Consider the following 23,801-nt stretch of genomic DNA (forward strand, 5'->3'; position numbering starts at 1 on the left):
TAATCATTTTTGTCGCCCTTCTCTGCACTTTTTCTAATTCCACTATATCTTTTTTGAGATGCGGTGACCAGAATTGAAAACAATATTCAAGGTGTGGTCGCACCATGGAGTGATACAAAGGCACTATAACATCCTCATTTTTGTTTTCCATTAGACTCCCAGTCTCGTAAGGTCTTCTTGTAATTTTTCACAATCCTCCCGTGATTTAACAACTTTGAATAACTTTGTGTCATCAGCAAATTTAATTATCTCACTAGTTACTCCCATCTCTAGTTCATTTATAAATATGTTAAAAAGCAGCGGTCCCAGCACAGACCCCTGGGGAACCCCACTAACTAGCCTTCTCCATTGAGAATACTAACCATTTAACCCTACTCTCTGTTTTCTATCCTTTAACCAGTTTTTAATCCACAATACAACACTACCTCCTATCCCATCACTTTCCAATTTCCTCTGGAGTCTTTCATGAGGTACTTTGTCAAATGCCTTCTGAAAATCCAGACACACAATATCAACCGGCTCACCTTTATCCACAAATGTATTCACCCCTTCAAAGAAATGTAATAGGTTGGTGAGGCAAGATTTCCCTTCACTAAATCCATGTTCAATTACCAGAGTACTTGAAGTGAGGTATAATAACCCCCAGATCCCTCTGCTTTATGATGGGTGTCAGTAATAGATCCATCATTTACTTCTCCCTTGAGAACTACTGCTGTCTATTGTTCTGTAAATATAAGGAAAATACAACTAATATTATTTTTTATTCCTGAATACAGGCTACAACAAGATAAGTCCTGACATATTATCAAGGATTAAACAAGAGACATATGTTCAGGGTGTCCAGGAAACAAGAGAGACAGAATTTACTTCAGACACAAGTGAGTAATAATACTGAACAGAATAAGACGAGGTATCACAGAATAAAAATGAATACTGAACAGAATAAAGGAGGTATTAGAGAGCACTGGTTAGTAATAATACTTTACTGAGCAAAATGAGGTATTAGAGCAGAGCCGAGCAAGAGGAATTATTACAGAGTACACTTGAGTACTAATACTGTACAGAATAAGAGGAGGTATTATAGAATACAGGTGAGTAATATTGCAGTAGAGAGTAAGAGGAGGTATTACAGAGTACAGGTGAGTAATAATACTGTACAGGGGGTATTATAGAATAATATTGCAGTACAGATGAGAGGAGGTATTACAGAGTACAGTCAGTAATAATATTGTACAGGGAGTATTATAGAATACAGGTGAGTAATATTGCAGTAGGGAGTAAGAGGAGGTATTACAGATTACAGTTGAGAATTAAACATTGTAAAGAGGGGTCACGTGACGCGATGCACGCGAGCGGTCACTAAAAGATTAGCTCCATGCCATCTCTCGCATTCCAAGCTAAAACCCTCGAATTAAAAAACGGAAACCGGCTAAAATTTAAAATAAAGAACCCGCGAGGCTTACCCATCCACCTATCTTTTTGGATCGGAGGTCCGAAGTAGCAATGGCCGCTAAATCGCTTCGTAAAGGAAAAGCGGGAGAAGACAAGATGGCGGCACCGGCGAGCCCATCGAATTTGTCAGTTAGCTCAGCATGGACCGCCGAAATAGTGGGAGAAGTAACAGCAGCCCTGGAAGTTATTCTAGACAAAAAATTACAGGGACTGGACTCCAAACTAGCAGGTTTGCAGAGCGATATGGCACAACTCGCCCAGGATATGGCAGGTTTTCAACAACGAACGGGGGCCCTGGAAGACCAAGTTACAACTATGGAACAGAGGTATGGTAAACTCCTAAAAACAGTGGAAACACAGGCCGAAAAGATAGAAGACCTAGAGAATAGGTCTAGACGTAATAACTTGCGTTTTGTTGGGCTGCCTGAGGATATAGGGGAAAAAGAACTTCGCCCTTTCCTAGAGAAATGGTTAATGAGAGAACTAAAGCTGCAATCAGAAATGGGACCCCTAATTATTGAGAGAGCCCATCGAATAGGCCCTATGCGACAAAGCGCGGGGAGGCCCAGAATAGTGATATGCCGAATACTTAACTTTAACCATAAAACCGCAATAATGCAGGCCATACGTGGTGGAATACCTCTGACTTATAACAATCAAAAAATCCTGTGTTTTCAAGATTATTCGAGCGCAGTGGCCGCGCAGCGGAAGGCTTTTTCACCGACGTGCTCGAAACTAGTGCAACACAAGATCAAATTCGCGCTGTTGTACCCAGCAAAATTAAAGATCTTTTACCAATCATCTGTTAAAATTTGTGAGACGGTCCTGGAAGCACAGCAATACATTAGACAAATACTGAATGAAGGAGATGAATGACGGATCAGGCTGAGACTGGGAAGGACATGGAGTAAAACAGTTGAATGTTGGAATTAAATCATGGACATTGCTGAAAAAGTTGATTTAAGGAAGTTAAATCTTTTGGATAACATGACCTCAGTGATATAAAGCGACAGCCTGAGTTGGTATGATTCTAGCTAACTTCCGGGGTCACAGTAAACATAAGAACTGAATGATTATCGGCTCAGCTCCGGACCCTGACGGAGGCTCAAGGATGAGTAGCAATGACATACATGGAAGCAACAACTGGAATACAATGGATTACAAATTTGGAAATGAAGCAGCAGAAACACTGCGAGTAGAAACTTTCAGAAGTTGAATAACAGAACCAAGTACCCAGGAAGACATGAAACGGGGTGGAATAATGGGGACTACAATTTACAGAAATAATCAGGACGTGGTTTGAGCAGCCAACACGGAATACAAGAGACCCGTAACGGGCTATAATAAGAATAAAAAGGTGGAGGCCGCAACCTGAACAACTATTATTACACTTTTGGATTACAATTGCTGATGGGATGAGGCAACATGATCGTCCGTGTACAGGATTGTGGATTACAACTGCTGAATGACTAAGCAAAAAACCAAGGCGAGCAGCCACAGTCAATATTAATATCGCTAACCAACAAGAGTGGAACTTTTGAAATAACATGGAAGATACACTGGAAGAGTTTCGGCTGGTCTTCCGGAGAAGCTAGAATTGAACATTTACAAAGACAATGCTTAGAAGATAAAACCATGTCATCTTCTTAAGATGGAAAGGAGGGAGACGGGAATGATGCTATATATGCAAGTTGTGAAAACACTAGATTAAGGAAATCATAACGTTATTGGTTAATGTTGGAGTTAATATATATAATATACAATGGTCCCCAATTGTAGGAGAGGACATAACCACAAGATAGAAAAATGTTATATTGAAACAGTTATTTAGAAATGACAGATCACTGAATATGATAAGAGTTGCCCTTGAATATGAGAAGAGAGAGGGAGGAATGGGGAATTCATATAAGGGTTCACATATAGAAGAGGGAAGTAACCTTGCAATAGAAGCTTAATTATAAGGAATGTAGAGAGAGGCGTAAACGTGATTAGTCCCATACTAGGGATGGAACGTAGAGGGTTAATAGGGAACATGGGAGGGAGGGTAATAGAAGGGAGGGATGGGATGTTAAGGGGAGGGAGGAGTTGGGGAAGGATAGGGTGTAGGGGAAAGCAAATAGACGTTAACAAGATAAGGAACAAAGAAGAGGAAAATGATACTAGGCAGCAAAAGAGAATGTGTGGGGACTACATGATAAGAGGGGGGAACCATAGGCTGGGGTGGTTACTCCCGGATGATAAGGAGCTTCTGTGGGTGATCCGAAGCCACCACAACACGTGAAAGATGGTTAAAATAGTGACCTGGAATGTGGGAGGCATCGGGTCGCCAGTGAAGCGCTCTAAGATATTAAAATATCTACAGAGAATCAAAGCAGATGTCGCTCTTTTACAAGAGACACACCTAAAGGAGACAGAACAGGATAAACTTAAAAAATGGTGGGTGGGAGAATGCATTGGATCGCCTGCAAAGGGGAGAAAAGGCGGAGTGGTTGTCCTCATAAGAAAAGGGGTGGTGGACAAGATTTGCGATGTAATTAAAGATCCAGAGGGAAGGTACATTTTTTGTAAGGTACTTTTGGCAAAGAGGCAGATACTACTGGGCAGTATTTATGCACCAAACCAAATGGATAAAAAATTTTATCAACAACTATTGGGGCATTTAATAGGAGAAGACTCTTCCAGATTAATTTTGGGAGGAGACTTTAATACAGTATGGGACCCGCAGATGGACAAATCTAATGCCACACAGACACCATCTCACTGGATGTCAAAAGGTCTACCGAACTTGTGTTCACTTTTGGGCCTATTGGATATCTGGAGAGTGCTCCACCCACAAGATAGAGATTACACACATATGTCCAGAGCACACAACACACAATCAAGGATAGATTACCTGCTGGTGTCACGTACATTAATGGGAGAGATACAGGATACGCAAATAGGACCTTATGCAATATCGGATCATGCAGAAGTTTGGGCGAATTGGAAACCCGGGGAGGAGGGAGGTAAAGTTAGACAATGGACATTCCCAAGTTACTTGACCCATAATGTGGGATTTAGGGAACATTTGATGAAAACTTGGAAAGAATATAAACTTTTTAATGAGAATACAGCCTCCGACCCAATAATATTCTGGGAGGCGGCGAAAGCGGTCCTAAGAGGAGAGATCATTAGTTATGTAAGCCAATTTAAAAAAGCTAGAGACAGAGAGATACTGAGGCTAGAAAAAGAAATTGTAACATTGAGGAAAAGATATGATAGGTCTTCCAGCGCTCAAATGAAGAAAGAATTGGTATCAGCTCAAGTGGCTCTAAATACTATTATACATGAGAGAGAGATGAAGTCACAAGCTTATTATAAATTTCAATTATATAAGTATGGCAGTAAGGGGGGAAAGATGTTGGCCAGACTTATTGCCCAGAAACAGACATCGAGAAGAGTTATAACTTTAAAGGACGAGAAAGGAAAAATGTGCTTTAAAGATGTGGAAATCCAAAATATTTTTAAAAATTTTTACCAGAACTTATATGCAGAAGAACATAACTTAGGTCTTCCGAGTAATTTATATTTAGAGGGGGTGGCCCATCCGGTTCTCTCTGAAAGGGAACAAAAAGTATTAAATGAACCAATAAATATTGATGAAGTACATTGGGCAATAACTAATAGCTCTCCAGGGAAAGCGCCAGGACCGGATGGGCTAAGAGTAGAATTTTACCAACTATTAGGAGAAGAAATACAGCCCGCACTAGTAGAGACTTTCAATGGGTGGGTAGAGAGAGGATTTCTTCCTAGACAGCTGAACATGGCTCAAATTATTTTGCTACCCAAACCCAAACGAGATCATACCTTGCCGGAGTCGTATCGGCCTATTTCTCTATTGAATTGTGAAATGAAGATATTTGCTAAGATATTGGCAGGACGCATGAGCCGCGTATTACCAAAATTAGTACAGGAGGGACAAGTGGGATTTGTCAAAGGAAGATCAGTTGCTAAAAATTTGAGGAGAATTATCACAGCGCTGGAACATGTAAAGAGGGAGTTACAGCCAACCTTGATGATCAGTTTTGATGCCGAGAAGGCATTTGATCGAGTTGACTGGAACTATATGTTCGACACGCTAAATGCCTATGGCTTTGCAGGGTGGTTTGTCACAGCAATTAGAACACTATACACATCCCCGCAGGCTAGAATAACGGTTAATGATAATTGCTCGGAGGCTTTTGAAATACAAAGAGGAACTAGGCAAGGGTGTCCCCTATCGCCACTTCTTTTTGCGTTATACTTAGACCCCCTGATTAGAGATATTGTGGATATGCCGGCCATAAGAGGAGTGGTGTTAGGGAAACAGGAATTCAAATTGGCTGCCTTTGCAGATGATTTATTAGTTATACTAACAAACCCAGAAGAGTCCTTACAAGCATTACTGGAAGTGTTTAAAGAATTTGGAACCTATTCTGGGTTCAAACTAAATCTGGAGAAATCAGAAGCATTGGTTAGTAATATACAGAATACAGCGACATGGCAGGGAACGTTTCCATTGAGAAGAGCAACTAAATCATTTCGATACTTGGGTGTACAGTTGACGCCAGAAGTAGTAGAATTATACTCACTTAACATTAAGATGCTGTTGACTCAGACTAAACACCAACTCGCAAGTTGGAGTCAATTGCAGTTGCCGCTGATGGGTAGAATATGCCTAATACGTATGGTGATCCTACCTAGATGGTTGTATGTTATGCAGACCATACCAATATGTATAATGGGTAAAGATCTGAAAACATTCACTAAGATGGTAATGCAATTTTGCTGGGCCAATAAGAAAGCTAAGATGAAACAACAGTTCATGATGGGTAACTGGCAACAGGGAGGGCTGGGATTACCAGACTTGAAGTTATACAATATGGCTTGCTTAATGCGACATGTGAGGGACTGGATATTTGGAACGACATGGTATACACCATTAGCGTTAGAACAGGAATATTTTGGTCCGTGGCGATTGGAATCCCTGATACAATTAGAAACGCCGCAGATCCCGGAGATACACAGGAATAACTTACTGCTAAAATCGCTTAGGAGAGCGTGGCAATTCTTGGGGAACAGATTGAAGATGGGGAGAGGAGTAACAGAATTATTAACAATTAGAGGAAACCCAACCTTTACAGCAGGTATAGAAAACCCAGTTTTTCAGCGATGGGCAGAGAGAGGTTTGGAATGTCTGGAAGACGTACTAGATGAAAGTGGGAAAATTAAATCTTTAGATCAACTGTTGGGTGCAGATACAATTCAATGGGGTGATACATTTGCGCACTGCCAACTCAAGCATTTTATTCATTCACTAGATCAAGGCCGATTGGAACAGAAACAGGGATTGAAGCTAAAAAAATTTTTCCTAGAGATTTCTGAAGAAGCACCATCAATTTCAGGGATACATAAGGCACTGTGGACACATGAGAAACCCAAAAACTTTCAAAAGTTACGAGAGCGCTGGGAGAAAGACTTAGGAGTTACACTAGTGGGATGGGATGTAGAAAGGCAACTGAAGGGGATACCGAAATTGGTCAGTGGAGCCCAGTATAGGGAGTGTGCATTCCGTTTTATACACCGAGCATATATGACACCTGCACAACTAGCAAAATTTGGGGGATTGCAGACGCCCTTGTGTGTGAGATGTGGGAGAACAGACAACACATACTACCATAGTTTTTGGAGCTGCTGGAAGGTTAGAAGATTTTGGGGAAAAATAACTCATTACATATCACAACTTTTAGGCCAAAAGCTGGCAGGCACATCAGTGCAGATGTTGTTAAATTTACCGGGATCATTTAGAGGTCAAATACCGGAACATAATATATTTTTACGTAAAACAACATTGTTGGCAAAGAAATGTATTTTGCAAAACTGGACGAATGACATAGGACCAGATTATTGGCACTGGCGGAACCTCACCCACCAGTTAATGATGTGGGAAGCAAAAGAAGCTAACCGTTCATTGAAAAGAAAGAACATATTTATGAAAATTTGGGGTGCTTATATAGACTCTCTGTCTCATAAGGGAAGAAGTTTGGTCCTCAACACACTAAGATGTTAATAAAACATATGTATCATTTCAAATGGGGGGCGGGGAGGGGGGGTTGAGGGAGGTGGGAGGTGGGAGGGGGAGGGGGGAAAAAGAAAAATCTTTGGAGACAATATCCACAAGTTGTTGTAAAAACTTTATTTGTCAAAAGTGGTTTCAATGATTGTAAGAAAGTTTATGTTGTGTCTTCAATAAAAACGTTGAAATATAAACATTGTAAAGAATACAGAAGAGTAACAGATTACCAACTCCCAGTCCTCCTCTTAGTGTCTCTGAATAAAATTTATCTTGTAACTTTGGGAATTTATTTTCTACTAACTGCAGTCTCTTTAATTGACATTTCGTGAGGGCACGATACAAGTCAATTAGAGTAATCCATTCTAGAGATAACATAAGCATGAACCAAAACGCTCAAGGAAGGGTCAGAATGTATGAAGTAATTGTAGATTTACAAAGGAAGTTTGAATGATGGAAGAAATCTCCTGGTGACTCCAGCTGTACTCCCGCTAATTGTACTACGGAAAGAGTTCTCTGACGTGTGGAGAACAAGAAATAGTGTTTTTCCCTCCCAAATCCAGCTTTCATTCCTTTGCCTTTTTTTTTTTAATTTATTTATCAGAATTTAAATTTACAAGCAATAAAATAACTTACCAGAAATACAGAGAAAGTAATACACAGGAATTATTTCAATCAAGTAATTCTATACTCTTCCTTAGACCACAAAATAGGGAAAGTGAAACAAGACAGTCATTATTATTATTTGTTACATTTGTATCCCACATTTTCCCACCTTTTGCAAACTCAATGTGGCTTACATATAACCGTTAACGGCGTTGCCGATTACGGTCTGAACAAATACATGGTATGAATGAATACAAAGTGATATTGTGGTAGAATGAGGTACATGTATGGTAGGTACAATTGGGGGGAACTTAGTGAGGGAAAGGGGGAAGAAGAGTCAGGTAATGTTCGTTACCGTCTTTGGTTGCATTGTGTCGCAAGTGAACAGTCATTTTTATGTTGGGTCGGTGGGGTATGCTCTTCTGAACAGGTCTGTCTTGAGTGCTTTCCAAAACTTTAGGTGGTCGAGCGTAGTTTTTACTGCTTTTGGCAATGCGTTCCATAGTTGTGCGCTTAGGTAGGAAAAGCTGGTTGCATAGGTGGATTTGTATTTGAGTCCTTTGCTACTTGGAAAAAAGAGATCCCTTTACATACTTTAAACAATTGCAAAATAGTTTGAAACACTGCAGTAAAAGGAAGCCCTGCGGTAGCGTCAGCACATGGGTACGCTGCTCGCTGAAGCCCTCTTTTACAGCAGTAGATAAAAAGGCTTAAAAAAAAAAGAAATGCTGATTTGGTCATTTTCTGGGGGATCCCTTTTTGCCACCTATTTAGCAGGCCTTAAGGGCTCCCGCGCTACCCTGGTGATGGAAAATAAAAATACATTTCCTAGCGCTGAAATTGGCATGTGGCAGTGGCCTGGACCAATGCCGGGCTACTGCAACAGTCCGGTGGTAGACCCGATTTACCGTACGCCAACGCAGCAGTAGTCGTACCGTCCTTTAGTAAAAGAGCCCCTTAGTACGACCTTGAAAACTGCATGAGTATACTGGTATTTTTCTTACTTAACTCATAATTTGTGTTCAAAGTGTCCTCCTTCAACCTTGACACATTCACGACATCACTGACGCCGCCGAGCTCGGAAAGGTCTCTAATTTCAGGCAGACGTTTCTGCTGCAGTAAGACGTTTTGGGGTTATTGGAAAAATGTTGTGGGGAGCTCCCCTACATCGTGTATCATGGTATCAAGAGTAGTGGCATAAAAGCAAATTGGCGTGCGTTACACCAAAATTCAGGCTCAGTGATTTCTGTGAGCTGTAAAGCAGGTGTAAAGAAGTACCTAAGTGCCCATCGCAAAGCGTGTAGTTTATAGTTTTCTGTAAATTACATGTGTAAGTTAGAGGCACTCTCATGATCCTCCAATGTTTCTACCCCCCTTGTATTTACACGCTATAATGCTTAGATAAAATCTTATAGAATGGCGGGTGATGCACTTTTGCACATTCCTGCAAGTGTTAGAGCCTCTGACGCACTTGCTGCCATCTCATGGAATTCCCTTCCTGTGAGCCCAGAAATCTCTCTTTCTTAACTAATAGTAGTTTTGCCATAGAAGTAATACATGATTAATGTTTTCTTTAAATATCCAGCAGATAATGAGGCTGTACAGAAGCTCAATCGAGAGCAGAATCGAGAAGAACCTCCTGTCGAAATGGAACAAATGCCAGGACAGTCAAAAAATGTCTGTGAGAATATTTCCCAAGGGATGGAGAGGAGACACGCAAGGAATCATCAGGAGCAGAGAGACCCTGCCGGAGAAACACCTTGTGGAATTACTGAGAGTGAGAGAAGTGACAAGGAACTCACAAACATCCCTGAGCACCAGAGACACTTGAGAACAAAGAGTCCCTTCCAAGATAGTAACAGTGATCCAGAACCTTCTAAACTTCCCCAAGAAGAGAGGACAGAGGACGAATCCTTTCAGTGTGACATCTGTGCAACAATCTTCAATAGGAATGAGCATTTCTTATTGGATAAGAGAACCAACAGTAGGGAGAAATCCTTCTCATGCTCACACTGTGAAAAGAGTTTCAGACAGAAGATAAACTTGAAATTAGACCAAAGTTTTCGTTTATCCTCAGTTCTGAAACGGAACGAAATAATCCACAGTGAACAGAAACCTTTTCTATGTAGTGAGAGTGGTAAAAGTTTCAATGAGCTGTCACAGCTGAAGATCCACAGCAAAAAGAAACGCACTGAGTATAATAAAAGTTTAATTCATTCATCACGCTTAAAAATTCATCAAATGAGCCACAGTGTAAAGAAAATTTTCACATGCTCTGAGTGTAATAAAAGTTTCACTTGTTCATCATACTTGAAAAAACATCAACTGATCCACAGTGGAAAGAAACCTTTTACATGTACTGAGTGTAATAAGTGTTTTACTCAGTCATCACACCTGAAAAAACATCAACTGATCCACAGTGGAAAGAAACCTTTTACATGTATTGAGTGTAATAAAAGTTTTACTCAGTCATCACACCTGAAAACTCATCAATTGATCCACAGTGGAAAGAAACCTTTTACGTGCACTGAGTGTAATAAAAGTTTCATTGGTTCATTTGAGCTGAAAACTCATCAAATGATCCACAGTGGAAAGAAACCTTTTACATGCTCTGAGTGTAATAAAACTTTTACTCGTTCATCAAACTTAAAAATTCATCAACTGATCCACAGTGGAAAGAAACCTTTTACATGCCCCGACTGTAATAAAAGTTTCTCTCGTTTATCATCCTTGAAAATTCATCAAATGATCCACAGTGGAAAGAAACCTTTTACATGTTCTGAGTGTAATAAAAGTTTCATTGGTTCATTTGGGCTGAAAACTCATCAAATGATCCACAGTGGAAAGAAAATTTTCACATGCTCTGAGTGTAATAAAAGTTTCACTTGTTCATCATACTTGAAAAAACATCAACTGATCCACAGTGGAAAGAAACCTTTTACGTGTTCTGAGTGTAATAAAAGTTTCATTGGTTCATTTGAGCTGAAAACTCATCAAATGATCCACAGTGGAAAGAAACCTTTTACATGCTCTGAGTGTAATAAAAGTTTTACTCGTTCATCAAACTTAAAAATTCATCAACTGATCCACAGTGGAAAGAAACCTTTTACCTGCCCCGACTGTAATAAATGTTTTAATCAGTCATCACACCTGAAAACTCATCAAATGAGCCACAGTGGAAAGAAACCTTTTACATGTACTGAGTGTAATAAAAGTTTTACTCAGTCAGCACACCTGAAAACTCATCAACTGAGCCACAGTGGAAAGAAACCTTTTACATGTACTGAGTGTAATAAAAGTTTTACTCAGTCAGCACACCTGAAAACTCATCAACTGAGCCACAGTGGAAAGAAACCTTTTACGTGTTCTGAGTGTAATAAAAGTTTCATTGGTTCATTTGAGCTGAAAACTCATCAAATGATCCACAGCGGAAAGAAACCTTTTACATGCTCTGAGTGTAATAAAAGTTTTACTCGTTCATCAAACTTAAAAATTCATCAACTGATCCACAGTGGAAAGAAACCTTTTACCTGCCCCGACTGTAATAAATGTTTTATTCAGTCATCACACCTGAAAACTCATCAAATGAGCCACAGTGGAAAGAAACCTTTTACATGTATTGAGTGTAATAAAAGTTTTACTCAGTCATCACACCTGAAAACTCATCAAATGATCCACACTGGAAAGAAACCTTTTACGTGTTCTGAGTGTAATAAAAGTTTCATTGGTTCATTTGAGCTGAAAACTCATCAAATGATCCACAGTGGAAAGAAACCTTTTACATGCTCTGAGTGTAATAAAAGTTTTACTCGTTCATCAAACTTAAAAATTCATCAACTGATCCACAGTGGAAAGAAACCTTTTACCTGCCCCGACTGTAATAAATGTTTCTCTCGTTCATCATGCTTGAAAATTCATCAAATGATCCACAGTGGAAAGAAACCTTTTACGAAGGAGGAAGTGACGTCACCGTCAGAGATGGCTGCTTGAAGTTTGAGCTCCATCGGGGCAGCAGTGAAAACAGCGATTTTCCCTCAGCGAAATCGCGATCGCGAATTTAGGCGGTCTGAGTCCGGAGATCGATGGCGACCCGAAAGCGCCTGGAGAAATTTAAATATAGCGCTGACCAGCGGGACGGAGCGGCAACATCGAGCCGCACCCCGCGCAAGGCGCGAGACAAAATGGCGGACGCGGGCTCGGATACGGAGGGGCTAATGGAGCAGCAGGAGAGCGATACTGAACTCACGAAGCAGGAGGTAACGCGCTGGTTTAAGGCGCTTAAAGCTGAAATGGCGGCAGTGAGGAAAACAATCAAGGATGCAGTGGTGGACATTCAGAAAGAGGTGAGGGAAATTGGCACCAGGGTGGAACAAGCTGAGGAAGCACTGGAGCACGTGGAGGGAGACATCTTGGAATTGAAAACAGAGATTGGCTCCCTGCGAGCAGAGAAAGATAAAATGCAGTTGGATCTTGAGGACTTAGAAAATAGATCCAGAAGAAATAATTTAAGATTCAGAGGGGTCCTAGAAACGGATCAAAATATGGACTGCACTAAGGTGGTGAAAGCAATTTGTGCCTTTATCCTGGCATCTGAAGGAGATGAACACATGCTTGGAGATGGGACTGAGATACAATTTGATAGGGTACACAGAAGCCTGGGACCCCGAAGAGATAAACAGCCCAGGGATATAGTGGCTTGCTTTAAGGATTATAAGACTAAAGATCTGGTCTGGCGTAAGGCACGATTGATGGGTGAAATACCCTGGGATAATCAAACAGTGCTAGTATTTCAAGACCTAGCCCTGGGCACGCTGCAACGAAGACGAGAGTTTCGAGATTTGACCAAGTTTCTACAGCAGGCCAATTACAGGTACAGATGGGTCTTCCCGTTTGGATTGCAGCTCACAGTAGAGGGCCACACGAGGCGGGTGACCTCGCTGGTTGAAGCATGGAAAGTGCTGAAGGAGCTTGGCTGTAACAATTTGCCGTCTGATGGAGATACAGGGAAACCAGGGAAAGCAGCAACCGAGAAGAGAGGATCGTCGTGGCAAAAGGCGGGCTCTCGCAAAGGACCGGGCTCACATAGGCCGGAAATGGACAGAGTACCCTGATGGAAAGTATGAGACACTACTGGTTTCAGTTCACCACAGTTATAGGTGGTTGAGTAGCCCGGGAGGGTTACCGGACAGGGTTTGCAATAGTTATTTTCTGTTATAAGTTCAGAGAATGGATGTTTACTACACTGTTATAATGTAATGAGTTTGGGGAAGGTGGAGCGGAGGGAGAGGGAATACGAATTTGGGGGGAGGGGGGGGAGTCAGCTCTGGCGAGGGGTTATTTCCTTACAGTATTAGGCTGGCGGCAAATGGTACTGCTCAGCAACAGGGGGGCGGGAGGGGGGTACAGGGAGGGAAAGGGTTGAGGGTGGGAACTTGGAATGTGAATGGGTTAAATTCGCAGAGGAAAAGAAATATGGTATATCGGGAGTTACAGAGGAGTAGATGGGATATAGTCTTGCTGCAGGAGACACACATTAGACGCCGAGAGGCACATTTATTACAGCAGAGGGCCTACAGTGAATGTATTGCACATTTTGACAAAAGAGGGGGAAAAGTGGGCGGTTTGGCCATTTATATTCGGAAAGGGACTCCATTTGTAACTGATGACATTTATAGAGATGAATTGGGGCGTTGTTTAGCGGTCAGAGGGCTCTTATATGGGAAATCTGTGACAATTGTGAATATCTATGCACCTAATTCAGGTCAGGGAGAGTTTTTTGAGCATATAAGGGAGGAACTTTTTCAATTTCAAAGAGGTGGGATGATTATGGGGGGTGATTTTAATTTATGGAATACATCTATGGATCATTCTAAGGGTCACATTACAGTACACAAGCCTTATACTCTGAGTTTGAAGGCACTGGCCTCTAGATTGGATCTCTTAGAGGTCTGGAGACTTAAACATCAGACCCAGAAGGCATATACATTCTTTTCTCACTCGCAGAACTCATATACACGTATTGATATGATTTGGTGTAGCCGGGTTTTATGGGAACACGTTGTGGATGCAGATGTGGGGTCTATCTCAGTCTCTGACCATGCCCCGGTAGAACTTGACTTGAAGGGGTTGGGAGAAGAGGATAAACAGAGATTTTGGAGGCTTAATGAGGGCATCTTGGGCGATAAACAGGTATGTGAGGATGTACGCAAGGTAATTCAGGATTACTGTAGTATGAATGACATAGGGGTGGTATCGGAGGGCACACTCTGGGATGCTTTAAAGGCGGTGGTACGGGGTCACCTAATTAAATGGGGCGCTAGGAAAAAACGGGACCGGGAGGCAAAAGAACTGGAAGCCAGGGAGAGGTTGGCCTACTGGGAGCGTAAGCATCAGGAAGGGGGGTTGGGAGAGGAGTTGCGCGAGGTACGTAAATGGAGGGCGGCCTTGGATCAAATACAGGTTGAGCGGGTGGAGTTCCTGAGGAAACATCTCCAGCATAAGTTTTTTGAATTTGGTAGTAAGTCAGGGAGGATGTTGGCTAACTGTTTGAGACACCGTCAACGGGACTCGCTGATTACCAAAATTAAAGGGCAGGGGGATCAGATCCTTTACAAGGACAGAGATATTAGGGATCAATTTTTGAAATTTTATAGTATACTATATACTAGCACTATAGGAGTGGAGGAAGGTGAAATTAGAAAGGAATTGTGTTCTCTTAAGTTGCCCAAGTTATCTCGTGAGGATTGTGAAAAGCTAGAGGCCCCCTTTCATTTGGAGGACATTAGGCAGGTCATAAAAGGACTTAAAGGAGGGAAGGCCCCAGGGATGGATGGCTACTCTGCAAAGTTTTATAAAATCTTTGCTGGGGAGGTAGGACCGTTGTTGGTAAGGGTGGGAAATGCTTGTTTTCAGGGCAGTTCCCTCCCATCTAGTATGCATGAAGCTGGTATATCGCTCATACTGAAACCAGGCAAAGACCCCTCTGCGTGTGGGTCCTATAGACCAATTTCCTTAATTAATTTGGATGTTAAAATTCTCTCTAAGGTCCTTGCGAACAGATTAGGGGGGATATTGCCCAAATTAATCCACCCAGACCAATCAGGGTTTGTAGCGGGGAGACAAGTAGCCGATAATATACGCCGTACACTGCATATTATTTGGGAGGCTCAACAGAAGGGTCGACATATGGCCTTGCTAAGCACAGATGCTGAAAAAGCTTTTGACAGGGTGGAGTGGCCCTATTTATGGGAGGTTTTGAGGCATCTTGGTATGGGAGAGGGGTTGATAGGATGGTTGCAAAGGTTATATGAAGGACCCTCGGCGAGGATCAAGGTAAACGGGGGGTATTCTAATGCATTTAAGATAGGGAGAGGCACGAGGCAAGGTTGCCCATTATCTCCCTTGTTGTTTGCGATATCGATCGAACCGCTGGCGCAGAGGATAAGGGAGATGGGTGACATAAAAGGGATGGTGGTAGCGGGCAGGGAACACAAGATGGCATTATTTGCCGACGATATTCTGTTTTTTGTCACGAGTCCCCTGACGACTTTACCAAACTTGGTGAAAGAGCTTAATCAATTTGGTAGAATTTCAGGGTTTAAGATAAACTATGACAAGTCTGAAGTTCTGGGGGTGACTATCCCACAGGGTCGACTGGAAGAAATGCTCCAGGGGTTCTCATTTCGACTTAAGAAGGGCAATATCAAATATTTAGGGGTCCAGATACCCTCCGAGTTGAATCAGCTATATTCACTAAATTATGGCCCGTTGTTTCAACAAGTACATAGAGACATGGTGAGCTGGCAGGGTAAATGGCTATCTTGGTGGGGGAGAATAGCCACAGTACGAATGAATATCTTACCCAGGATTTTGTTCCTGTTTCAGACTTTGCCTGTGCAGGTACCTAAAAAGGAAATAAATAAGCTTCAGGGGGAGATTATGAAATTTATATGGGGGGGTAAAGCTCCGAGAATACATAGGAAATTGATGTGGAAGTCGGTAGACCTGGGGGGGAGGGGGGTGCCCAATTTGGAATGGTACTTTTGGGCTGCACAGGTAAAGTTTGTGGTGGCATGGAGTCAGGAGCCTCCATCAGTGGTGGCTAGTTTAGACCAAGAGATGGTGCAGGGTTATAAGTTGAAGTCGGTTATATGGGCTTCACTAGAACCGAGGGTATATGGTCAAATGACACCGAATCCGTTTGTGAACCATCTGTTGACCCTGTGGGCCTCTTTCAGAACCAGGTTCTGGATAAAGAGGAAAACTTCCACAATGGCAGGTATAGGTTGGGAACCGGCTTTTCAAGTGGGAATGGGCCACCAGGTTGCAGGGTGGTGGGAAGAGGAGGGAGTAATTTGTTTTAGGGATCTCCTGGATGATGGGGAGTTACGACCCTTAGAAGAGATCCGGGAACAGTGTGGGGGAGGTGCGGGAGATACTTATTTTTATATACAAGTAAAGCACTATATGAGCCAACAAGGGTGGTTGAAAAGGGACCCGGAAGAATACGAGGAACTTGAAAATTTGTGGGGATCATTGGGGAAAATGAGAAGAGTTATATCTATGTTGTACAAATTGATTAGAGGTAGATCTTTTGAGAAATGTGCTTATATGATAAAATGGGAACAGGATCTGCAACGGGAGTTTACAGTAAATGAGTGGAAGGCTATAGTAGTAGAAGTCAAAAAAGCCTCGAATTGTGTGTTATTAAAAGAAAATGCCTTTAAGGTATTGTCGCGGTGGTATTACACCCCGCATCGACTACATGCTATGTTCTCCTCGGCATCCTCACTGTGTTGGAGGTGTGGAGATGAGGAGGGGACTTTCTTGCATATTTGGTGGTCGTGCCGGACTTTACAAACATTCTGGAAGACAGTAACGACAAAAATTTCAGAAAGTACGAATAAGCCGTTTCAATGTACGCCGCATTGGTGTCTTTTGGGTCTCGGTAACAGAAGAGGAACTAAATGGCAGAGGCGCCTAAAGAGGATTTGTCTAACGGCGGCTAAGAGTGTCATTGCAATGCACTGGAAGAAACAGGTGGCTCCCTCAGAGCTGGACTGGACTCTGAAACTTTCCCTAGTCGGGGAATTGGAGCAACTAACGGACAAAAGAATGGGAAGGTACAGCCCATCTTCTGAACTGTGGTCTCGATTTAAGCGATTAACCCAATAAGGACAGTTGACATAGAGCTGGGAGGGGGAGGAGGGGGGGAAAGGGGGGGGGAAATGTGGGAGAAAAATGAAGAAGTTTACATTGTTGTATTGTAATGATGCTCAATAAAATATTCAAACATTAAAAAAAAAAAGAAACCTTTTACGTGCGCTGAGTGTAATAGAAGTTTCACTTCTTCATCACACCTGAAAACTCATCAAATGAGCCACAGTGGAAAGAAAATTTTCACATGCTCTGAGTGTAATAAAAGTTTCACTTGTTCATCATACCTGAAAATTCATCGAATGATCCACAGTGGATAGAAACCTTTTACGTGCACTGAATGTAATAAAAGGTTCACCAGATCATCAAGTTTGAAAGTACATCAGAACATTCATAGTGGAAAGAAACCTTTTACATGTACTGAGTGTAATAAAAGTTTCAACATGTCATCAAATCTGAAAATACACCAAAACATACTCGAAAGAAACCTTTTACATGTACTGAGTGTAATAAAAGTTTTAGTCACTCATCATACTTGAAAACCCATCAAATGATCCACAGTGGAAAGAAACCTTTTACATGCACTGAGTGTAAAGCTACATACCTGTAGAAGGTATTCTCCAAGGACAGCAGGCTGATTGTTCTCACTGATGGGTGACGTCCGCGGCAACCCCTCCAATCGGAGATCTTCCCTAGCAAAGACGTTTGCTAGGCCTCGCGTGCGCACACCGACCATGCATGCGCGACTGTCTTCCCGCCCGAACTCGCTCGTGTTCGTCAGTCCAGTAAATAGCAAAACAAAGAGAAGGGAAGACACAACTCCAAAGGGGAGGCGGGCGGGTTTGTGAGAACAATCAGCCTGCTGTCCTCAGAGAATACCTTCTACAGGTATGTAGCTTTCACTTTCTCCGAGGACAAGCAGGATGCTTGTTCTCAATGATGGGGTATCCCTAGCCCCCAGGCTCACTCAAAACAACAAACACGGTCAATTGGGCCTCGCAACGGCGAGGACATAACTGAGATTGACCTAACTTTTTAAACTAACTGAGAGTGCAGCCTGGAACAGAATAAAAAATGGGCGTAGGGGGGTGGAGTTGGATTCTAAACCCTGAACAGATTCTGCAGCACCGACTGCCCAAACCGACTGTCGCGTCGGGTATCCTGCTGTAGGCAGTAATGCAATGTGAATGTGTGGACAGATGACCACTTCGCAGCTTTGCAAATCTCTTCAATAGTGGCTGAATTTAAGTGGGCCACTGACACTGCCATGGCTCTAACACTATGAGCCGTGACATGACCCTCAAGAGTCAGCTCAGACTGGGCGTAAGCGAAGGAGATGCAATCTGCTAGCCAATTAGAAATGGTGCGTTTCCTGACAGCCACTCCCCTCCTGTTGGGATCAAAAGAAACAAACAATTGGGCGGACTGTCTGTGGGGCTGTGTCCGCTCCAGATAGAAGGCCAATGCTCTCTTGCTGTCCAATGTGTGCAGTTGACGTTCAGCAGGGCGGGTATGCGGACGGGGGAAGAATGTTGGCAAGACAGTTGACTGGTTCAGATGGAACTCCGACACCACCTTTGGCAAGAACTTAGGGTGAGTGCGGAGGACTACTCTGTTATGATTAAATTTGGTATAAGGAGCATGAGCTACTAGGGCTTGAAGCTCACTGACTCTACGAGCTCAAGTGACTGCCACCAAGAAAATGACCTTCCAGGTCAAGTACTTCAGATGGCAGGAATCCAGTGGCTCGAAAGGGGGTTTCATCAGCTGGGTGAGAACGGCATTGAGATCCCATGACACCGTAGGAGGTTTGATGGGGGACTTTGACAAAAGCAAACCTCTCATGAAGCGAACAACTAAAGGCTGTCCCGAGATCGGCTTACCTTCCACACGGTAATGGTATGCACTAATCGCACTAAGATGAACCCTTACAGAGTTGGTCTTAAGACCAGACTCTGACAAGTGCAGAAAGTATTCAATCTAGGGCCTTGCTGTCACACCAGACGGCAAACCTCCGCCATAGATAGAAGTAACTCTTCTTAGTGGAATCTTTACTGGAAGCAAGCAAGACACGGGAGACACCCTCTGAGAGACCCAAGGAGGCAAAATCTACGCTCTCAACATCCAGGCCGTGAGAGCCTGGGACCTGCTTGAGTTTCAGCAAAGTCTTCCCCACCAAAGGTATGGGAGGATAGGCATACAGGAGGCCCTCCCCCCAATGCAGGAGGAAGGCATGGGCCTGAAGTCTGGAACAAAATTGAGGGACCTTGTGATTGACTTGCGCGGCGAAGAGATCCACCAAGGGGGTGCCCCACACTTGAAAGATCTCGCGTACCACTCGGGAATTGAGTGACCACTTGTGAGGTTGCATGATCCTGCTCAATCTGTCGGCCAGACTGTTGTTTACGCCTGCCAGATACATGGCTTGAAGAAACATGCCGTTCCGGCAAGCCCAAAGCCACATTCTGATGGCCTCCTGACACAGGGGGCGAGATCCGGTGCCCCCCTGCTTGTTGATATAGTACATGGCAACCTGATTGTCCGTCTGAATTTGAATAATTTGATGGGACAGCCAATCTCTGAAGGCCTTTAGACCATTCCAGACCGCTCGTAACTCCAGGAGGTTGATCTGTAGACTTTGTTCCTGGAGGGACCAACTCCCTTGGGTGTGAAGCCCATCGACATGAGCTCCCCATCCCAGGAGAGACGCATCCGTCGTCAGCACCTTTTGTGGCTGAGGAATTTGGAAAGGACGTCCCAGAGTCAAATTGGACCGAATTCTCCACAAATGGAGGGACTGAAGAAAACTCATAGACAGCAAGATTACGTCCTCTAGGTCCCCAGCAGCTTGATACCACTGAGACGCTAGGGTCCATTGAGCTGATCTCATGTGGAGGCGGGCCATGGGAGTCACATGCACTGTGGAGGCCATATGGCCGAGTAATCTCAACATCTGACGAGCTGTGATCTGCTGAGACGCTCGTACCCAGGAAACAAGGGACAGAAGATTGTCGGCCCTCGCTTCCGGAAGGTAGGCATGAGCTGTCTGAGAATCCAGCAGAGCCCCTATGAATTCGAGTTTCTGAACAGGAAGAAGGTGGGACTTTGGATAATTTATCACAAACCCCAGTAGCTCGAGGAGTCGAATAGTCATCTGCATGGACTGTAGAGCCCGAGCTCCTGCCTTGGAGGTGTTCTTCACCAGCCAATCGTTGAGGTAAGGGAACACGTGCACTCCCAGTCTGTGTAGAGACGCCGCTACCACAGCCAGGCACTTTGTGAACACCCTGGGCGCGGAGGCGAGACCAAAGGGTAGCGAACAATACTGAAAGTGCCGTGTTCCCAGACAAAATCGAAGATACTGTCTGTGAGCTGGCAGTATCGGGATGTGAGTATAAGCATCCTTTAAGTCCAGAGATCATAGCCAATTGTTTTCCTGAATCATGGGAAGAAGGGTACCCAAGGAAAGCATCCTGAACTTCTCTTTGACCAGGTATTTGTTCAGGGCCCTTAGGTCTAGGATGGGACGCATCCCCCCTGTTTTCTTTTCCACAAGGAAGTACCTGGAATAGAATCCCAGCCCTTCTTGCCCGGGTGGCACGGGCTCGACCGCATTGGTGCTGAGAAGGGCGGAGAGTTCTACTGCAAGTACCTGCTTGTGCTGGAAGCTGAAGGATTGAGCTCCCGGTGGGCAATTTGGGGGCTCTGAAACCAAATTGAGGGAGTATCCTAGCTGGACTATTTGGAGAACCCACTGATCGGAGGTTATAAGAGGCCATCTTTGGTGAAAAAATTTTAACCTCCCCCCGACCGGCAGATCGTCCGGCATAGACACTTTGACTTCGGCTATGCTCTGCTGGAGCCAGTCAAAAGCCCGCCCTTGCTTTTGCTGGGGAGCCACAGGGGCTTGCTGAGTCGCACACTGCTGACGAGAGCGAGCGCGCTGGGGCTTGGCCTGGGCAGCAGGCTGGCGAGAGGGAGGATTGTACCTATGCCTATTAGAAGGATAGGTAACAGTCCTTCTTCCGCCATAAAAAACATCTACCAGTTGAGGTAGATGCTGAAGGCGCCCGGCGGGAGAATTTGTCGAATGCGGTGTCCCGCTGGTGGAGCTGCTCTACCACCTGTTCAACCTTTTCACCAAAAATATTATCCCCCCGGCAAGGAGAATTTGCAATCCGCTGCTGGATCCTATTTTCCAGGTCGGAGGCACGCAGCCATGAGAGCCTGCACATCACCACACCTTGAGCAGCGGCCCTGGACGCAACATCAAAAGTGTCATAAACACCCCTGGCCAGGAATTTATGACACGCCTTCAGCTGCCTGACCACCTGCTGAAAAGGCTTGGCTTGCTCAGAAGGGAGCTTATCCACCAAGTCCGCCAACTGCCGCACATTGTTCCACATATGAATGCTCGTGTAGAGCTGGTAAGACTGGATTTTGGCTATGAGCATGGAGGAATGGTAGGCCTTCCTCCCAAAAGAATCTAAGGTTTTAGAGTCTCTGCCCGGGGGTGCCGAAGCATACTCTCTAGAACTCTTGACCTTCTTCAGGCCAGATCCACAACCCCAGAGTCATGTGGCAACTGAGTCCGCATCAACTCAGGGTCCCCATGGATCCGATATTGGGATTCGATCTTCTTGGGGATGTGGGGATTAGTTAGTGGTTTCGCCCAGTTCTCCAGCAGTGTCTTCTTGAAGACATGATGCATAGGTACTGTGGACGATTCCTTAGGTGGCGAAGGATAGTCTAAAAGCTCAAACATTTCAGCCCTTGGCTCATCGTCCGTGACCACAGGGAAGGGAATTGCCGTAGACATTTCACAGACAAAGGCCGTGAAAGATAGACTCTCCGGAGGAGAAAGCTGTCTTTCAGGGGAGGGAGTGGGATCAGAAGGAAGACTGTCAGACTCCTCATCTGAGAAATATCTGACATCTTCCTCTGCTTCCCACGAGGCCTCACCATCGGTGTCGGACACTAGTTCATGAACCTCTGTCCGAAGCCGTGCCCACCTCGACTCCGTAGACACATGGCCACGGTGGGAACGTCGAGAAGTAGACTCTCGGCATCGGCGGCGATGAAGCTCCCTCCATCAACGTCGTCAGAGAGTCTGCTTGGGAGGCAGCCGACGCAGGCACCGCAAGCGGTACCGGCACCGGAGACCTCACGACAGGCAAAGGGCCAGCCGTTGCCTCAGTCAACGGCACCGGCGGCTGGTACCGGAGAAGGGCACAACAGCTCTTCCAGGATCCCTGGAAGGATGGCCCTGAGGCTCTCGCTTAGAGCGGCTGTCGAGGAAGGCTGGGAGTCCGGTGCAGGCGACGAACTGAGAATCTGCTCAGGGCGCGGAGGTGGTACCGGGCTGTCCAGGGTAGAGCGCATCAACACCTCCTGAATAGAGGGTGAGCGGTCCTCCCGGCGTCGATGCCTAGCGGGTGCCGACTCCCTCGGCGACCCAGAGCTCTCGGTACCACGACAGGAAGGTGACCGGTTTCGACGCTTCTTTGCCTTCACATGAAGCATGTCACCGGAACCTCCCGGTACCGACGAGGAGGATGTCGAATCCAAGTGTCTCTTCCTCGGGGCCGGGTCCGAAGAAGGTGGATCCCGGGGGGGGGGGGGGGGCTCTACCGCAGGAGCCCTCGAGGCACGGGGAGACCTACTCGAGGGCTCACTGCCACCAGCAGGGGAATGGACAGCCCTCACCTGCACTCCGGACGAAGAAGCACCCTCCGACGACATCAGTACCAACGATGATCTCGGTACTGTAGACGCTGGAGCACTGGTCGATGACCTCGATACTGAGACTGTCGAAGCACCTGGCGAGGCCCCGAACAGAACGTTCTACTGGGCCAATCTCGCCGCCTGAGTTCTCTTTTACAACAAACAACAGAGAGTACAGGCCTGAGGACGGTGCCCAGCCCCCAGACACTGAAGGAGTGGAGGAGTGGCCTAGTGGATAGGGTGGTGGACTTTGGTCCTGGGGAACTGAGTTTGATTCCCACTTCAGGCACAGGCAGCTCCTTGTGACTCTGGGCAAGTCACTTAACCCTCCATCGCCTGCCGCATTGAGCCTGCCATGAGTGGGAAAGCGCGGGGTACAAATGTAACAAAAAAAAAAAAAAAAGGCACGAAGCGTGCCTATCAGTGAGCGAGATAGCCTGGTTGCACTGGGTGCACTTCTTGAAGCCGCTGGGAGGCTTCAATGACATGGGCGGAAAAATCACGCCGGCGAAATCAAAATTCGCGATGATGGCAAAGGCACCAAAAATAAAAGGGGAGAAAAACCCGTACAGGCGGCCAACAGGGCCGCTATCGAAAGTGAAAGGAAACTTACATGGGAAAAATAACTCGAAATAAAGGAAAAAATTGGGGTTTTTTTTTTTTGAAGAACACGCGAAGGAAATACAAAAAGAAGACTTCCGAAATGGAAGGACGCAGGAAAAGCGCGAGGGTCTCCTCAGGGCACAGAACGACGGTAAACACAGCCGTCCCG

General features: G+C 44.7%; 1 protein-coding gene and 1 long non-coding RNA gene across 3 annotated transcripts in view; both read right to left on the bottom strand.

Moving 5' to 3' along the window:
• The window catches only part of LOC115463418 (oocyte zinc finger protein XlCOF6-like), a 1,170,818-nt gene that overhangs the window by 1,032,081 nt on the left and 114,936 nt on the right, over positions 1–23,801 (bottom strand). The window lies entirely within an intron of this gene.
• LOC115463981 lies at positions 11,888–17,889 on the bottom strand. 2 transcript variants are annotated; one of them, XR_003941228.1, is made up of 3 exons: positions 17,794–17,889; positions 17,462–17,713; positions 11,888–11,924 (listed from the first exon to the last, which is right to left on the bottom strand). It is a non-coding gene; the product is annotated as an uncharacterized LOC115463981 (long non-coding RNA). The 2 variants fall into 2 exon arrangements; XR_003941227.1 differs by lacking the exon at positions 11,888–11,924 and adding an exon at positions 12,033–12,092.

The sequence above is a fragment of the Microcaecilia unicolor genome, chromosome 1 (genome assembly GCF_901765095.1).
Source record: "Microcaecilia unicolor chromosome 1, aMicUni1.1, whole genome shotgun sequence".
In the NCBI taxonomy this organism is placed as follows: Eukaryota; Metazoa; Chordata; class Amphibia; order Gymnophiona; family Siphonopidae; genus Microcaecilia; species Microcaecilia unicolor.